Source organism: Hippocampus zosterae, chromosome 16 (genome assembly GCF_025434085.1).
Source record: "Hippocampus zosterae strain Florida chromosome 16, ASM2543408v3, whole genome shotgun sequence".
NCBI classification, from domain to species: domain Eukaryota; kingdom Metazoa; phylum Chordata; class Actinopteri; order Syngnathiformes; family Syngnathidae; genus Hippocampus; species Hippocampus zosterae.
This window is the reverse complement of record NC_067466.1, coordinates 14981788-14997209: the sequence shown is the minus strand read 5'-3', so window position 1 is coordinate 14997209 and position 15422 is coordinate 14981788. Positions and strand designations below refer to the sequence as shown.

At 44.6% G+C, this 15422-nt stretch overlaps 1 protein-coding gene and 1 long non-coding RNA gene across 3 annotated transcripts in view; one reads left to right on the top strand and one right to left on the bottom strand.

Moving 5' to 3' along the window:
- The window catches only part of zbtb16a (zinc finger and BTB domain containing 16a), a 101112-nt gene that overhangs the window by 73385 nt on the left and 12305 nt on the right, over positions 1-15422 (top strand). The window lies entirely within an intron of this gene.
- The window catches only part of LOC127588542 (uncharacterized), a 240002-nt gene that overhangs the window by 224284 nt on the left and 296 nt on the right, over positions 1-15422 (bottom strand). The gene's annotated exons all lie outside the window — the stretch shown is intronic.

The window sequence follows — 15422 nt, the reverse complement described above, 5'->3', positions numbered from 1 at the left end:
CGGTGTTGCCAGGGCAATGACGTTGTTCAAGAGCTACGAGTAGTGCCAATGCTAGCCGAGAAAAGCAATGGAATAGATTCATGCAGTCCACAAATTTTCCAGATTTCTAAACGGCTAATTTATGTGCAATAAATGTGCGTGTTTAAGTGGTCCAATTATGGCCAATTTTGACTCATTTGTTTTCTGACTTTGGTCATGTGACAATTGCAAGCTGATTGGTCGTTACCTGAGCCCTTAGCAACTATGACATCATTTTGAGTCGAGAGCAACCAGCAAAATGGCTGCCCAGGAGATGGATGAAAACAGGTGGAATTTTCATCTTTTTTTTATATTTTATAAACGCAGTATTGATCACAATGCTGTGTTTAGACAAGTGGGGACGTATAAAACAAGACCATTTATGACTTTCCCTTAAAAGCACTCACACCATGTCAATGGAACAAGACTCATTTGAATGCATATCAAATTGTACTTAAAAGTCATGTTTTGTCACTAGGCTGGACTTTTTTGTGGAGCGAAAACGTGTGATATTTTATTTGACCCTTCTCCTCTTTAGTTATTTACCATTGGTGGCAAAAGGTCACCAGGCGTGTTTGCTCAGGTGTGTTGCGAGGAGGGAATCTGCAGGTCACCTGATTAGATGACATTCTTGCTCTACTCTGCACTTTTGGATGTCTTTTGGATGCCACCTGGAATGCTTTCATTGCCGCGCTCTTTCATATTCATTTTTTGTATATACTTTGTGTAGTTTTACTCGGTGAAACGAAACACTGTACCATGTTTTCTTAGGATGGAACCCAGGGGCAGCAAATGCAGTGAAAACATCAGGGGTCCCCAAAATGAACCCTGTGGAACACCAATTACAGTACTGCAGTGAGGCAGAGTGCGACACAAAACAACCAAGGCTAACACAAAAAGTTCTCTCCCTCAAATAAGATTTAAACCACTCTAGAGCGCTACAACTAACGCCCACCTGATGCTGCAACCGAGTCAATAGAATACTGCGGTATACCATATCGAACGCCACAGTCAGGTCCAACAAAGAAATAATAAAAAAATACTAGTGCTACACTATTTACATATTAAATGGTGTTGTCAATGATGAAAAAAATCACGTTAAAATATTTTTCTTCTTTATGAGATTGTATCAAGATGGCCCTGCTATGCGGCGGTGGCCTCAGTCGGCGTTTCAACTCACGAGCATGCGCCGCCACTGCTAATTGTGGGCTCATCAAAGCAATTACAAGGGACATTTACAAGCAGCGTGGACGCTAAATATTTATCTTTATACCGGAAGATAAGAAGTTGCACGGGTGTTCATTAATAATTAATGCCCGTCTATTTGGGCGGCCATGTCTTATCTGACTCAAGAGGCCAAGTGTTCGCAGTCACACTTGATTTGGAGTTAAACATTGTTGAAGGACCAAACAACTGCCATTGCCTTGGCGCGCCCGGGCGTGTTTTTGTGTGTGTGCGTGTGCTCGCGCGTGTGTGTTTGTGTGTGTATGTTTAAGCTGGTGCGACATTGTAAGAGCAGCCATTATTGTAGCACACTGACCTTCATTCGTAATCGCGGCACTCTAATGCGAAAAATGTCTCTTTGAAATTAATTTAGCATTTAATTATGTATGCATTCACATATGCTAGTGACGTAGCGCGCGAGGTCACCAGCCAGATGTTCGCCACCTCCCAAATGTGTGGGCTGACCTTGAGCAACTTTAATGGGAAACAAAGGCATCAGTGGCCTAATGCGTCTCCAGTTAACATCATTAATGCTTCTGTGTGGCATTAAGAAGAAGGAATTAAAAGATAAAGCCGAGCTTTGAGTCGATTAGAATGATTTTCTTCTCCGGCTCTGCAAAGGTTTATATGCTATTTTCTTAAATATTATGTTGTTCATTATATTAAAGCTTTTCCGCATTAAAAGCGGTACTTTTATTTTTTTAATTGTTTGGAGGGTTTTTTGGTTTGACGTTTTTTTTCATCCATGTTTAATTGGATATATACAAAAGTTTTTGCACAATAAAGTTGATTTATATGGTAAATAGTAAACAGTTTGACACATTTAACTATTTCTTTGACAACGCAAAACAATCCCCCCATGCTGCTGTCCACCGAAAAAAAAAAAAAAAACATTTCCAGGAGTGGAATGTTTGTGGGTAGGTGGGTGGGGGTCCCGTCCGTAAGTGTCCTCTTACAGTCCAGGCACTGATTGATTTGGGGTTAGGGAAGGGTCCTGAGGGTGTGCCCTGGACCCTTTCTGGGGCTTTAGAGGTCAGGGGTCAGCTCTTCTGCAAATCTGCTTCCTATTGTACAGTGGAAACACCAGGACGCCGGTGTCACATCACCCCCGAACAACCCCCCCCCAGCCCTAGCCCCCCCCCCCCCCTCTCTCCCTCTCACCCTCTGCCTGGGAAAATGGAGGCGGCGTCAATTAAAGCTATTCTCTGGTTGGCTTCACTTCTCTCCGTCTTCTCAAGCCTCTCTTTAAAGCGCAAATTCTTTTGGTTGCGTTGGGGCGAGCTGTTCAAAAGCGATTGTTAAGGTTTCTCCCTTCAGCCTCCCCATGGAATCACACTAATGCTCACGGAGCATGCACGGAGCCGTGGAAAGGCTTTTTAATGAATGACTTAAGTAAGCAATTAGGGCAACACAATGTCAGTAAAATACGTCAGTTGTGGCAATTAAGAGCCATTAATAGATGTTTGGACATCAAGTTTTAATCCAAAAGTGCCCCGTTTTCTGTCAATACCGATTTTCATCAACTCCAATCAAAACATTCTGTCCACGTACGGCATGTTGAGGTCCTTTAGAACATAAATCTTAATGGCGTTTCATCACTTCACTGTCTAACTCTTTGACATGTGCTCTCCGTTGAGACTTTGCGCAGGGATAACGTTGCAATTCCGAAAATGTGGCTGGTCCTTGGCCCTCAGGGGCCCAAAGTCTTTGTGGTCACAGGACCGGGATTACACTTTAACCTCCATCAGCGCCAGCCTACAGCTACCCGCCCCCCGAGGTCAGGTGAAAGGCCAGGAATCCTAAACACGCTGAAGAAGAAGAGAAAGTCTGTTTTCAAAATGGCTGAGTTTCATTTGGACGCCCCTTTGGGCTTTTGTGCCTCATTGATTAGCCTTCGGGGGGGGGATGCTCCTACCTACTTCATGTACAACTGAAGAAAGGGGCTCCCGAATCAATTTTTATTGGGTTGCCATTGGTACAAGTAAAATTCTAGTCTCTCTTTTGAATCCATCCATAAACGGATATAAAATAAAAAATGCTCAGTCGCATCTCCACATGTCCACAGGCGGCGCTGTTACCACCAAAGTTGAAATCAGCCGCCTTGGCAGTCTCGTGAAAAAAGTGAATTCAATTTAACATACCTTTACCGTACGGTGAAAAGCATCTCTGAATTGTTTCTTACATTATTTTTTTAGATGAGAAAGCACAGAATTGTTCGCACGTTCATGAAAGCTTTCAGCCGTACGAACAAAATTCTATAAAATGATGTCAATTGCAGACTTCATTTAAAGTTGCACGCTTCCGATTGAAAAGTTTGAACCTGAATTTTTTGAAGTGACAATTTTGTTCAGAACGTTAAACTGAGTTCCTTGCTAAAAAGTCGGCATCTAATTTATTTATTTTTTCACGCTTCACCGGGGTTGCCTTGTTCCATGTAATTTACTCATCTGGCCATCAGTTAAGCAACTGTCTGTCTGTTTGCGTTGTGCTGTCGTAAAAAGCTAACTTATTTCTAAAGGACTTTTTCTACGGCCATAAAAAAGTCAACCATTCTTTTGCTTGTAATCTTCGGGGCAAATGTTACAATTTTCAGATAAGTCCAACACGCTAGTAAAAACACAAGGACCTCTTTGAAAGGAACCCGTCAGGAGCTGTAAATCTTTGCTACCGCTCAGAGTGGGCGGGGGGAAAATGAGTCAAAATCTTTTGGGCCAAAGTTGCGCATGCTAGCTGTCGAGCATTGGTAATTTGGCTAGGCTTCAAAGAAACGTCACACAATATTACGCTTATCCACTCAAGCAACACATTGATGAAACTTTGTGGCTCATTTTTGGGTGCCACAAACAAACAAACCAAAAAACTAGCAGCGAGGGCTTATGCTAGGTTTAAAAAACGCTTAGCCTACATGCTAACGTTTGCATCTGGAGAATGTTTTTTACCACGCACGTCACCCAGTTTCTTTCCTGGCCGCCGAGAAAAAACAAAAAGCCAATTTATTGCGTCTCGTCTGGGTCATGGAGCTAGCCGTCCGTCACTCCCACGCTATGCTATAATTTGCCAAGCTCTGTCCTCGGAGAAATATGGCCCCCTAGACGTAGGAAGGCGTTTTGAGGAAGTCACGCGGAGATAGAGCTTCAGGTGGAAGCCAGTTGCTTATAATTTTCTCATTTTGTTTCTCTGAAGCTATTATTTGTAATACGTAATGATGCTATTTAAATATTACTGTCACATTCCGATTTTTAAATATTTTTTTCAGGCATGTCGAATGAGTGAAGTGATCTTAGTTGGTCATTTCGGCTTGTTTTCTTTTTTTGTTTTGTTTTTTTTTATTCTTAGCACCAGTTCAACGTCATGAACCATTTCAACAGCGGAAAATACGAAATAATATAATATAAAATATGAAAGGTGTTGTTTGCAATCTTGGCAACATGAGATAAAATTGCGATTTTTAAAAAAATGTATTTAGTTGTTTTAGCGAACAGTGGTACCTTAGATTACGTGTTTAGAAACTACCGCACAACGTCTGGTTACTGTACCTACTGTAGTATTTGGATGAGTGCCTTTAAGGGGCGTGTCCTAATAAGTAACTTCTTAAACTGCTGCTAGGTGCGCATGTCCTGTCCGCACCACATTTCCTTGCGAGTGTTGCCATTTTGTATTTGTCGATGCGTCCCCATTCAATAAACGGCTGAAAATGCAACCGCAAGGGCATGACTTTACCTGAAAAACAAATTCAGTGCCATTGACTGCCTGATGCCAAATTAGGTTAAGGTTACTGCATTGTAAACTGTGAGGCTCGATCGTGATTGATTTTTTGCTCCGTTTTTTTTTTTCCTTTTGGCGGGAGGGGGGGGGGGTGTTTGGGTGGGAGGCAAGGGACTTCAGCAACTTCGAAAAACTCTGAAGTTGAGGCACTTTCGTGAGTCAAGCTACCACTGTCCTGTTTTGTTTGTTTTGTTTTTGCAAAAGCAAGGTGCTGTCATGTGTGATATACACCCGCATTCCCTCCCAGTGCTATTCCCATGCTGGAATGTGCGTTTAAAAAAAAAAAAACTCACTGACACCCCCAAGCCTCCTGCCTCCAACACCTGACCCTCTAAACTACTTTCTAATCTCCATTCTCAGCCATTAAGCGCGTGCGAGGCGGCCAACATTGTGTCTGCTATAGCATGTAAGAGGCTCCCACCGTCCACTTTTTTTCTTCTTCCCTTCCCTTGTGAACTGCTAGTCAACTCCTGCTCAAAAGGTCATGTGAGGACTCCCGCCTCTGCGCTGCCCCCAGCTGGTCGGAGGCAGCATTGTTGCGCAGTTGTGTAGCACATGCTTTTTTTTCTCCTCCCTAATTCCCAAGTGTGTGCGTTTGTGCATGTGTGTGTGTGTGTGTAGCAGCGCTGGTCTTTACTCAGAGTTGACTTTATGGGCTCGTTGAGCGCGGATGGGCACTATCATAGCCGTTATATGATTATCTGGTGCTAATCCACGCGGCTGGAAGAGTCCTGCTGGAGCAATTGAGTGCAGTCCTATCTGCATTTTTAGCCAATTTTTAGGCCGCCAGGCTTGAACATGACACTGGCTTTATTTGAACTAGTCATTTAGGGTGGATTTAAACTGCCGAACCAAGTGCGTCGATTCCAATTGGAGCTCGATAGAAATTATTTTCTCTAATGTACATTTCCAGTGACACACAAACATGAGCGATGATGCACAAGTACAACAGCACACGGACCAGGCACGTGGACACTTAGACCCCAAGTTGTGCAGAAGCACTTGGATGAAAAAAGGGCTGTTTACCGTCTCTGTCATTAATTCCACCTGAAGCGTGTTGTTTTTTTTTTTTTTTAATATTTGATCGGCATTTGTTCACTTTAAGTGGTGGTGTGTGTGCGCTGGTTGGATTGTATGGATGACAATAGTACACGTGTGAGAAAATTCTGTTTCAGTACAGTCATGAATTAGATGTGTGGCGTCACTTCCCAAGACCGCATTTGTGATACATATCCGATTTTTATCCACCTTCAGCATTTTTTTCACCCAATTTCACTGCCATGACGCATATCAAAAGTGTGACACTCGGTCATTGTATCACTTAAACCCAGCTAAATTCAGCCTTTCCTCTATTCAGTCATCCTCAGATTTGACATCTCTTGGCGATAATTTCCTCTTTTTTCATGTTATATATCCGAAGCCTGTTTTCAATTAGAATTGTTCTGACTTTCCAAAGTAGCGGGGGGGACTCCTGCAGGTGCTTGTTACAAAAGTCAACTTTCCCAGGAAATCTCTTGACTTACTTTTTTTTTTTTTTTTTTTTAATTCCCACCCCTGGAAAAAAGAAAATGGACCTCGTGATATATATACTGCGCAATCACAGGAATGACGTCGAACTCCCATTGATGTTTGGACTCTCTTCAAGTGAAAAATAGTTCTAAGCCGAGAGGCCGGTCTATTTTTCAGAGGAAGGAAATGACAAATAATTCACTGATGACTTTGACCCTCCTAGCTTTAGAGCCACGCAGCTCAAAGGGAGCTGGTCGCATCTACCGATTCACATCGGTCGTGCCCGCGGGTAGCATAACGCGACGGTTGATATCGGAAAGCTGAGATTGTTTTCTTTTCGATGATGCCAAAAACCTCATTTCTCAGAGTCATTTTGTCACATACTGTTTGTCCGCCCTGTGATACCGTCGTTGTGCGAGTGAAATAAAGCCTCAATAGCGGAGAGACCAAACTCCAGCGTCTCCAAATCAATTTCCTCCAAATGGAATGAAGCCAAATGGAGGCGCAGCACTGTAAAGCTTTCCCTCATTCCGCCGCGTTTTCCCCCCTCAGTGCAGTTTGATGGACACGCGCATGAGGTCGATATCAATAAATAAAAAGCGTTTTTTTTTTTTTTCTCCGCCCGCTCGAGCCGCGCAGTCGGCCTCGTCCACCATTTTGGCTCCAAGGTCACAGCCGGCTGAGCCGCGCTTTATTGCCTTCATTGAGCAGCCGCTAATGAAACGGCCTTTAAGGCTAATGTTGTTCACTGCAAAGGTACGTAAACACCACACATCATCGAATTTGGGCTTTTATGGTGGCGGCGGATGCACCTGAATGCCTCTTTCATCACTGAAATATCACGTTTTATCCCATGCTCGCTTTTTTTTTTTTTATGACTCATCGAGCAGATGTCACGCAGGGATAAAAAAAAGCTTTGAATGCTCATTGCGCCGTCTTCATTAGCGACGGCGAAAAATATGTAAGAAGAGAAGACGGGCTCACAATGGCCTGCCGTTTACGCGCCGTATCATACGGACAGCTGTCCCGAATATTCGGGTTGCCGTATTTAGCTACGCGGGGGGAATATATATTCATGTAAGGTCGAACAAAAGCTATTAAAATGTGAATTGGTATGATACGTGTATATAGACAGAAAAAATTTTTTGAACAGTAGCAAACAAATGCTCTTCAATGAAAGATTTTTACTGCTAAAAAATTCGGATTTTCTTTTTTTTTTTCCTAGTGAGATACATTTCACCATTATCATTCTTCAATCAAATCAAAAGATTCAGACTTTTTCCTCCTAAAAGTAAGGCCGAATCTTCTTCATCATTCCAACTTATTCTGTGAAATATGACGCTTCTCATTCCCGACTGTAATCTCCTAAAAATTCCGATTTGTATTACAGGACGAAAAAAGCAAATTTTTCGCAAATAAATCGCCAGACAGTTTGTGATTTTCAAACACCTTGTCTTCCCCCAGATGATATATCTTTCAGCGTAGCATTCACCTGGCCAGTGTTTCTCTGACCCTTGAATCAAGAACGACTCGTTTTCCGTTTCGTACCACCTCTGCTGCCGCGATGAGCAACTTGTCGCGTCGTGACTTCGCCCTCGTCCCGCCGTTTCCCCTCATAAGCCGACTTGAGAAGCGTAGCGTGGCCTTTTGTGGCTAATACCCTTTTTAAAAATTATTATTATTATTATTATTATTACTTTTAAAGTCCATGTATCCTCTTCCTCCTCCCGTCACTAACAGCCCTCATCCTTTTTTTGTTCCCAAGTCTCCCAACCCCCCTTGAGGAAACAAAAAAAAAAAAAAAAAAAAAAGCACCCATCCTGTCCGGCGTGTCCGTGTCGGACAGTAGAGCGAGGTGCTAAAAGCCTTTTGTCCACCAGGAAAGACCATGTCAGCGGCTTCAGTCATGGGAGGGGTCGGGAGGGGGAGTTCAAGGGTCATTTTCTATATGTGTGTGTGTGTGTGTGTACAGGTCGGTCGAGGAACTAAAGAGCCCGTGACTAATGTGGGTTGCCCCCCCCCCCACCTCCCGCCCCACACTCACCCTACACCCTTTTTTTTTTCCTTTTTACCCCCTTTTTACACTGCCGGCCCCCACTGTCCAGATGGCCAGTGAGGAGAATCAAAGCTAGGAAGGCGAGGACGGATTTGGGATTCCTTTGCAGGGCGCCGGGGTGAAGGTGGAGGTTATTGGCGCTTGATGGGTGCCGCTCCCAGGCCACCTTGCTCACGAAGCCTCATATTTATACAATGCAGTGACTAGAAAAGCCTGGACATCGTTGACGGCCTTGAAAATGTGCGCGCAGTGGCGAGTAGGGCTCGACCATTTTGAACAATAATCAATACAGTCCATTATTAACGAGAATTAGAATGAGAAGTTTTGGTTACACTGCATCAAGTTCGTGGTTCCGTCCTTTCTGATGGGCCACCTGACAGTCCACTCAGTTCATCAATACGGCACTAATGTTCGTCTTTCTTTGCAGAGGATCAAGAATATGCAAGTACCGTGATATCTGTCTACGTGTGTTGCTGCGCATTTTGTGTTCAAGCCATTGCTTAAGAGTTATAACGCCGCAACGTAGATGCTCTTAAGCTTGGGCAATAAACTAGCAGAATGAGAAGCTAAGCTCTGGGGTTATTTTAAATGCACGTGGTGTCATTGTCTTTGTTTAACGTTTAGTTTGACAGTAAACTTCAAATGGAAGTGGCGATAAACGGCTTGAACACTCTGTTTTTCTTTTTGGGGGGAAGAATTGTTCATTATTTGCCAAAGTGTTGCTTATAGTGAAGTGAAGGGATTTCTTGAGTTGTTTAAATTTCACACTTGATGGGTGTGGAGGAGCTCCAGAGACCCCCCGCCCCCCTTCCCCTTATTTCTACACAATCATTAAAAAGTAAATTTGCCATCATCTGTCCCCTTTAATGTGCATCGACCGACCACAGCGTTGGATCTCAATCATCAAATACGACAGCACTGGATCATAGAGCAAAATATGAGGGCGATTGTGTTTGAAAAGGCAGATCTATTTTTTTTCTATGTATTTCTTTCTTTTATTCCCCTCTTGTATTTCATTACGCTGTGGCGGGCAGGTTTTTGATTAATAAAAGATAAGTGCCGTGGCGCAGGAAACAAACAGAACGTGCGCGGCGGCAAATTCTGCGTCCAATCGCCGAGCCAAGTCCAAGACAGAGGAGCCTCTCTGTCCCCCCCCCCCCCCCCCCCCCGCTCGCTATGAATCTGCCCTATCTCATTCCACCGCCGCTAATTCCAATTTAATTGCCAGTCGCCCGAAGCCTCTTCAATAGGAGTAACGAATGGTTTGATTCTGTAGACTTCATCAGACCGCATTTTAAATGCGACACAGTAACCTGGCGCGAATGCCAATGAAGCCTGGCGAGGAGCTTCTCTGTTTACTAATCATCCTTTTTCTTACTCCCAGCTCACACTGCACAAGTTGTCTGATTAAATCGGATTTGTGGGGAGGGTGAGTCCGGTTTGGGAGGGCGGGGCGTTAAGGCAGTACGGCAGTTTGACCGGATGGATTGGACGGCTGGCGCGGTCCGTCTTTGTAAACGATCCCCCGATTCGGGGCGGTTGAGACGATGGCGGCCGCGTCGTGGTGAATCACGCTAAAAGGCCTCCGCCGCCGTCGCTCACGCTGACGTTAAGTCCCAGCGTGCATCCTCTTATGATCTTTACAGTCTGCGTGGCGGCGGGCAGGAAACACACAAACACGGCGATGCTGCTGAATCTATATCCACTGCGGTACAGCAAGGGAGGGAGTCGCTTGAAGGCGGCAACGTATTTAACAGTCGCGGAGAAGAACACGGGTGTGAGCTGCCGTTTGGATTTCGTCATTGACATGCACGTATCTTACTCTGAACCAGTGGGAAATGTAGATGAGAAAGGTGGCGAAATAATTAGGCCCGACGTAAACGCGGCGCCGTGACAGAACTCAACTGAACTGGCCAACCGAGAGCAAATGAAAGTCGGCGATCGTACCCGACCGACCACCAGGCGATTAACGCTCACATACGCAACTTGCTGCCAATGACGAAACAGCGACCCCTGCTGTATTGCTTTCTGTCGAACCGAAAAAAAATAAATTAATATTATGGAAGAAGAGACTCTCCACGCTTCACTTTTTAGCCACAGGTACAAAATATACAGTACAAAAATATGGCAAAGTATTGCAGTAAAACGCCGAATGTGTATTGTGTACATATATGCTGAATTAGCAGCCGGTTGGAACTCACTTCGTACCCTGATATTGTAATTCTGACTGTGAAAGCGCATATGAGATAACAGAGCACCTGATTGGCTGTGACATCATTTAATGTTTTTGTTTCCCATCCAAAAAAATTGCGGCTAACAGTATTGTACCAACACACTGAAAAATGTTGCACATAACCTGCAAATATTTTTGTTTTGTGTTGCAATGTGTACAAAAAAAAAAACCAATCACATTTTGCCAATTTTAAAAAAGTTCGATCAGCCAATTAATCGATCGTCGTCTCTCAAGACTTTTTTTTTTTTTAATCTGGCACCAATTTCGCAACAGTCTTTGCTCCCCACCCCCATGAATGGCAAAGGTTTACTGTATTTCCGATCTGCTACCACATTTAACGGGCACTTGGCTTCCATCGCGTGGTCGCCGGTTGCCCGCTACTGTAATTTCCACAACAACAGGCAAGCGCGACGCTCCAGTCAGCTGGCGTGACCGCCCAAATAAAAAAACAAAAAAAAAAAAACTGGCTGTCAACCCAATGGCCGGTGGAGCCGCCATATGGCCGTGATGACATTATCTTCGGGTAATTAATATGGCATCTCGCCTGGCATCTGGTGGCATTAATCTCGCCGGCCGTCGTTCGTCTTCCGGCATCAGCGCTCATTCCTACCCCACCCCCCCACCCCCCAACCGCCTACGTTGAGTTATCGCTACCCGAGACGAGAACTGCCAGGCAAAAAACTCCCCAAAAACAACAGTCGACTTTTTTCTTAGATTTCCTGCACGCGAATAGCTGCTTCTCCAAGGACTCGCATGAGCGATTGTGTTGAGATGTTCTATATAAAACATGCAGGGGGGCTGTGTGTTTATTGTTGTTTACAATGCTACTTAGAGGGGATTACAGCTTTTTCTTTAAGTAGCTGTTAAACACAGATCACATTTACTTCAGCAATAAAATGTCCAATTAGATTGGTTTCACTAATTTATGCTGCACGCTGTCCACATTCCAGCTTATTTCAAAGTAATCACTGCCCGTGATTAGCATACAATTAATTGCTGCGTTTGGAAATGCATTTTTTTTTTTTTTTTTTGGTCAGCATTTATCTGTTAAATGTTGATTTGCGATTATCTAGAAACCGTGCGGCGTTGCACTTGGAGCCATTGCTAATATTTGTTTTCACTCAAGGGACTCGTGAGCCATGGACACCCCACTTACAATATTCATAATTGCCTAAATAATCGTTTATAAACTATTCTCCCACGTCCCAATAGAATACTTCTTCCAGAATGACACTTAAATGCGTTATGGATGAAAATGCACTTAGGAGGCTTGTCACGCTAAACTTTTTGCTTGCTTCTGCGCTTTCGGAAATGCCACAAGATGCCCTGTGTAATTAGGAAAGTAGTACATCGATCGCCGACTCTTCATAAAGGATCGAAATAGTGAAAATCCAGAAGACAAGGCAACCGCATGCCTAAGGGAACCTCCTCCTCTCACATCTACATAGTTCCTTTGCACCTAGATGGCAGAAAATTCCGCCACAAAATGACGCGTATAACATCGACCTTTGTCCTGCCGTCTGCCGTGTTCTAAAAAAATAATTTAATGAAAAATAAATGTTATGACAAATTAGCAGTAAATTATAACAACTATGATCACAAAGCACCTGAACGTCATTTGAAATTCATCTTAATGTATATTCACATGAAGCAAATAGCAATTCCTACTTAGACAGGGTTTGGGCGCCCTCTTGTGGCATCTTTGTGCATTCTTAAAAGAGCACAAAAACTGCAAAGTAGACTTGAGAAGTTTTCATCAGACACTGATATCTCATGTTGAATATTTTCGCATCCGCTAGCCAGCAGCCGTTAGCGCCGCGCCGCGCTGCCCAAGCGCCCGCTGTCAGCTCCCATTGGGGAGTATTCCTCTCCATTACCGCCCTCCGTCCGTCCCCCACTTAAATAACAGCAGCCCTGCCATTCCGCTCGCCATCATTAAGGATGCGCCGGCACCGCCTTACCCAGGCAGGAACCCGGGCTTCTTTATAAATAGATGCCGGAGACAGAGCGAGAGGCTGGTTAGTGGAGCTAAATTATTCCAAAGCAGCCAAACAGGGCTGAGGCTAAAAAACACACACACACCATCTGCACGCACACACACACACAGCTCCGCCACCTCCAGTGCTTCCTCTCAGGTGTCACTTCAGGCTGACTCAATTTTACACTGTAATGGACCTTCTGGGTCAACTACTTTTCTCCTGCCTTTTCTTCTTTTATCTCTCCACTGCTCTCTTCATCCATCATAGGCACACACACACACGCACACACACACACACACACATGGTCGCCGACAGTTTAGTTTGTAGACCTTAATTTTCTCTAATCAAGGTGTACACTGCAGTAGTGCGAGCTCTACTTTGCGCAAATGCAGCGTATTTGTTCCAGAACCAATAACGTGTCACGATGTGTTCGCAGATACTCCGGGAAAAAAGAGCGTCTGGAGCGGAACATCCTTTGAGTGACGTTTTGCTTTTGTTTTTCAAACCGCAAAACCTCACCATTGTGCAAGAGCGACTTTATGCTATTGTAAATTCGCATGCGATAATTCGATAATTAACGTTCAAGCTTCTTTGATTACTCCCCATAAAAGGAAAATCAATGTCATAAAAGTCTTGTTTATGGGGGGTGTTTTTCTGCACAAGTGATCAGAGCGTTTTATTTGACGTGCTCTTGTCGTTTGTGCTGTGTTGTTTGTGGAATGTGTTGACGCGTCTGCCATATTGGCGGACTGTGTTAAGATATTACGGCAGAATTTGCGGAGTGGACAATATTGCTCATAGACGTCAACCCGTGTCAGCATTAAGCTAGCTAACTTTCCATCCATCCATCCATTTTCCGAACCGCTTGATCCTCACTAGGGTCGCGGGGGGTGCTGGAGCCTATCCCAGCCGTCTTCGGGCAGTAGGCGGGGGCACCCTGAATCAGTTGTCAGCCAATCGCAGGGCACACAGAGACTAACAACCATTCGCACTCACACTCACACCTAGGGACAATTTAGAGCGTCCAATCAGCCTGCCACGCATGTTTTTGGAATGTGGGAGGAAACCGGAGCACCCGGAGAAAACCCACGCAGGCCCGGGGAGAACATGCAAACTCCACACAGGGAGGCCGGAGCTGGAATCGAACCCGGTACCTCTGCACTGTGAAGCCGACACGCTAAACACTGGACTACCGGGCCGCCCCAACTTTCATTTGACAAAATTATGTGGTTGAGCTCATTCGCCGATGTATCAAACAGCCGCACTATAGCGCCAACTACTGCCAAGGAGGGCTATTTGTATGTCAGATTTTTTTTTTTTTTTGCGCTATGTACCGACACCTGGTATCGATACTCAACCCATTACTAGTAATATTCATTCGGAATTCATCTGAAATCTACATATCCTAAAACGTTTTTAATGTTTTTTTTATACCCCCCCCCCCCCCCCCCCCCACTGGATGGTTTTGAGGTCACTTTGAACCAAGGTTGGGTTATTTTGATTTGAAGATGACTGTCTAAAAAGTCTCCGGTTTTTAAGGGTAACATTAGATGCCTGTGAAATGAAATTATAAATTTAGTGACAAGCTTTGGCCACATTTTTGGGGGCGGGGTATCAATTGCAATTCGCGGCATTGCTTGGTTCCAATTTACTGTACACGTAATAAAAAGCCACGCATTCCTGCTTTCTCCCGTCGTCCTCCCTTAGTCTCCATTCGCGAGATGGTAATTGATCCAACAAGGAGGCCGATGCTGGCCCTGCGCCTGCTGCCGCACGCCACGCTGGTTACGAACATGAGGCGGTGTGGCGCTCTTCATAGATTTTTAAATTAGTGTCGACTTGGCCCCAAAGATGCGTTATTGACTGATTAAATAGGAACCGGCTTCCAAACACTCCCGAGCCTTTCCCTAGAGTTTCACCCGGCCGGGTAATTGAAAAAGTGTAAAGGTGAGTGTGTTCAACTGTTGGTGTGTGTTTGTGATGTGCTGCGTTTGGCTGCTCGCAGCTGTGTGCTCTTCATCTCAGCTGGAGAAAGAGACAGAGAGAGAAACAGTCGAGACAGGATTGAAGTATTGCATTGGAGGTCTTTATCCCGGTGCAAAGAGCCACACTGAATGTGTTTGTGTGCAAGGTTTTTTCCTCGCCTAAATCGAGTACAGTGCACAGTCGGGGTGCTAAAATGTGCTCGCGTGTTCTATTCAAGCATCGTAACACACGAGCAAGGAAGGAGACTCTTAAATCATATTTCCCCGTAGGAGTGAAGGGAAATGCCATAAAACCGTTCCAGCTCCCCCAAAACAGTTGGGGGTTTTTTTGTTTTGTTTTGGGGGGGGGGGGTGTGGGGGGGCGCCTTTTAGTAAGGAAAAAAATGTGATGCGATTTAATGTTTCAAGTCAGCTCATTGTGCTGCTCCATCAGTTGCAATGAGTGGTCATACATATTTCACAGAGGATAAAGAATGTATGCATTTGAGAAATGTATGTTGGGCCCGGCAGACCACAAATTTGAGTTATGAATGGGGAAAAAAAAAGAATAACCACATTCATTCATTCATCCATTCATTCATTCATCTTCCTAACCGCTTGATCCTCACTAGGGTCGCGGGGGGGCTCTGGAGCCTATCCCAGCTGTCTTCGGG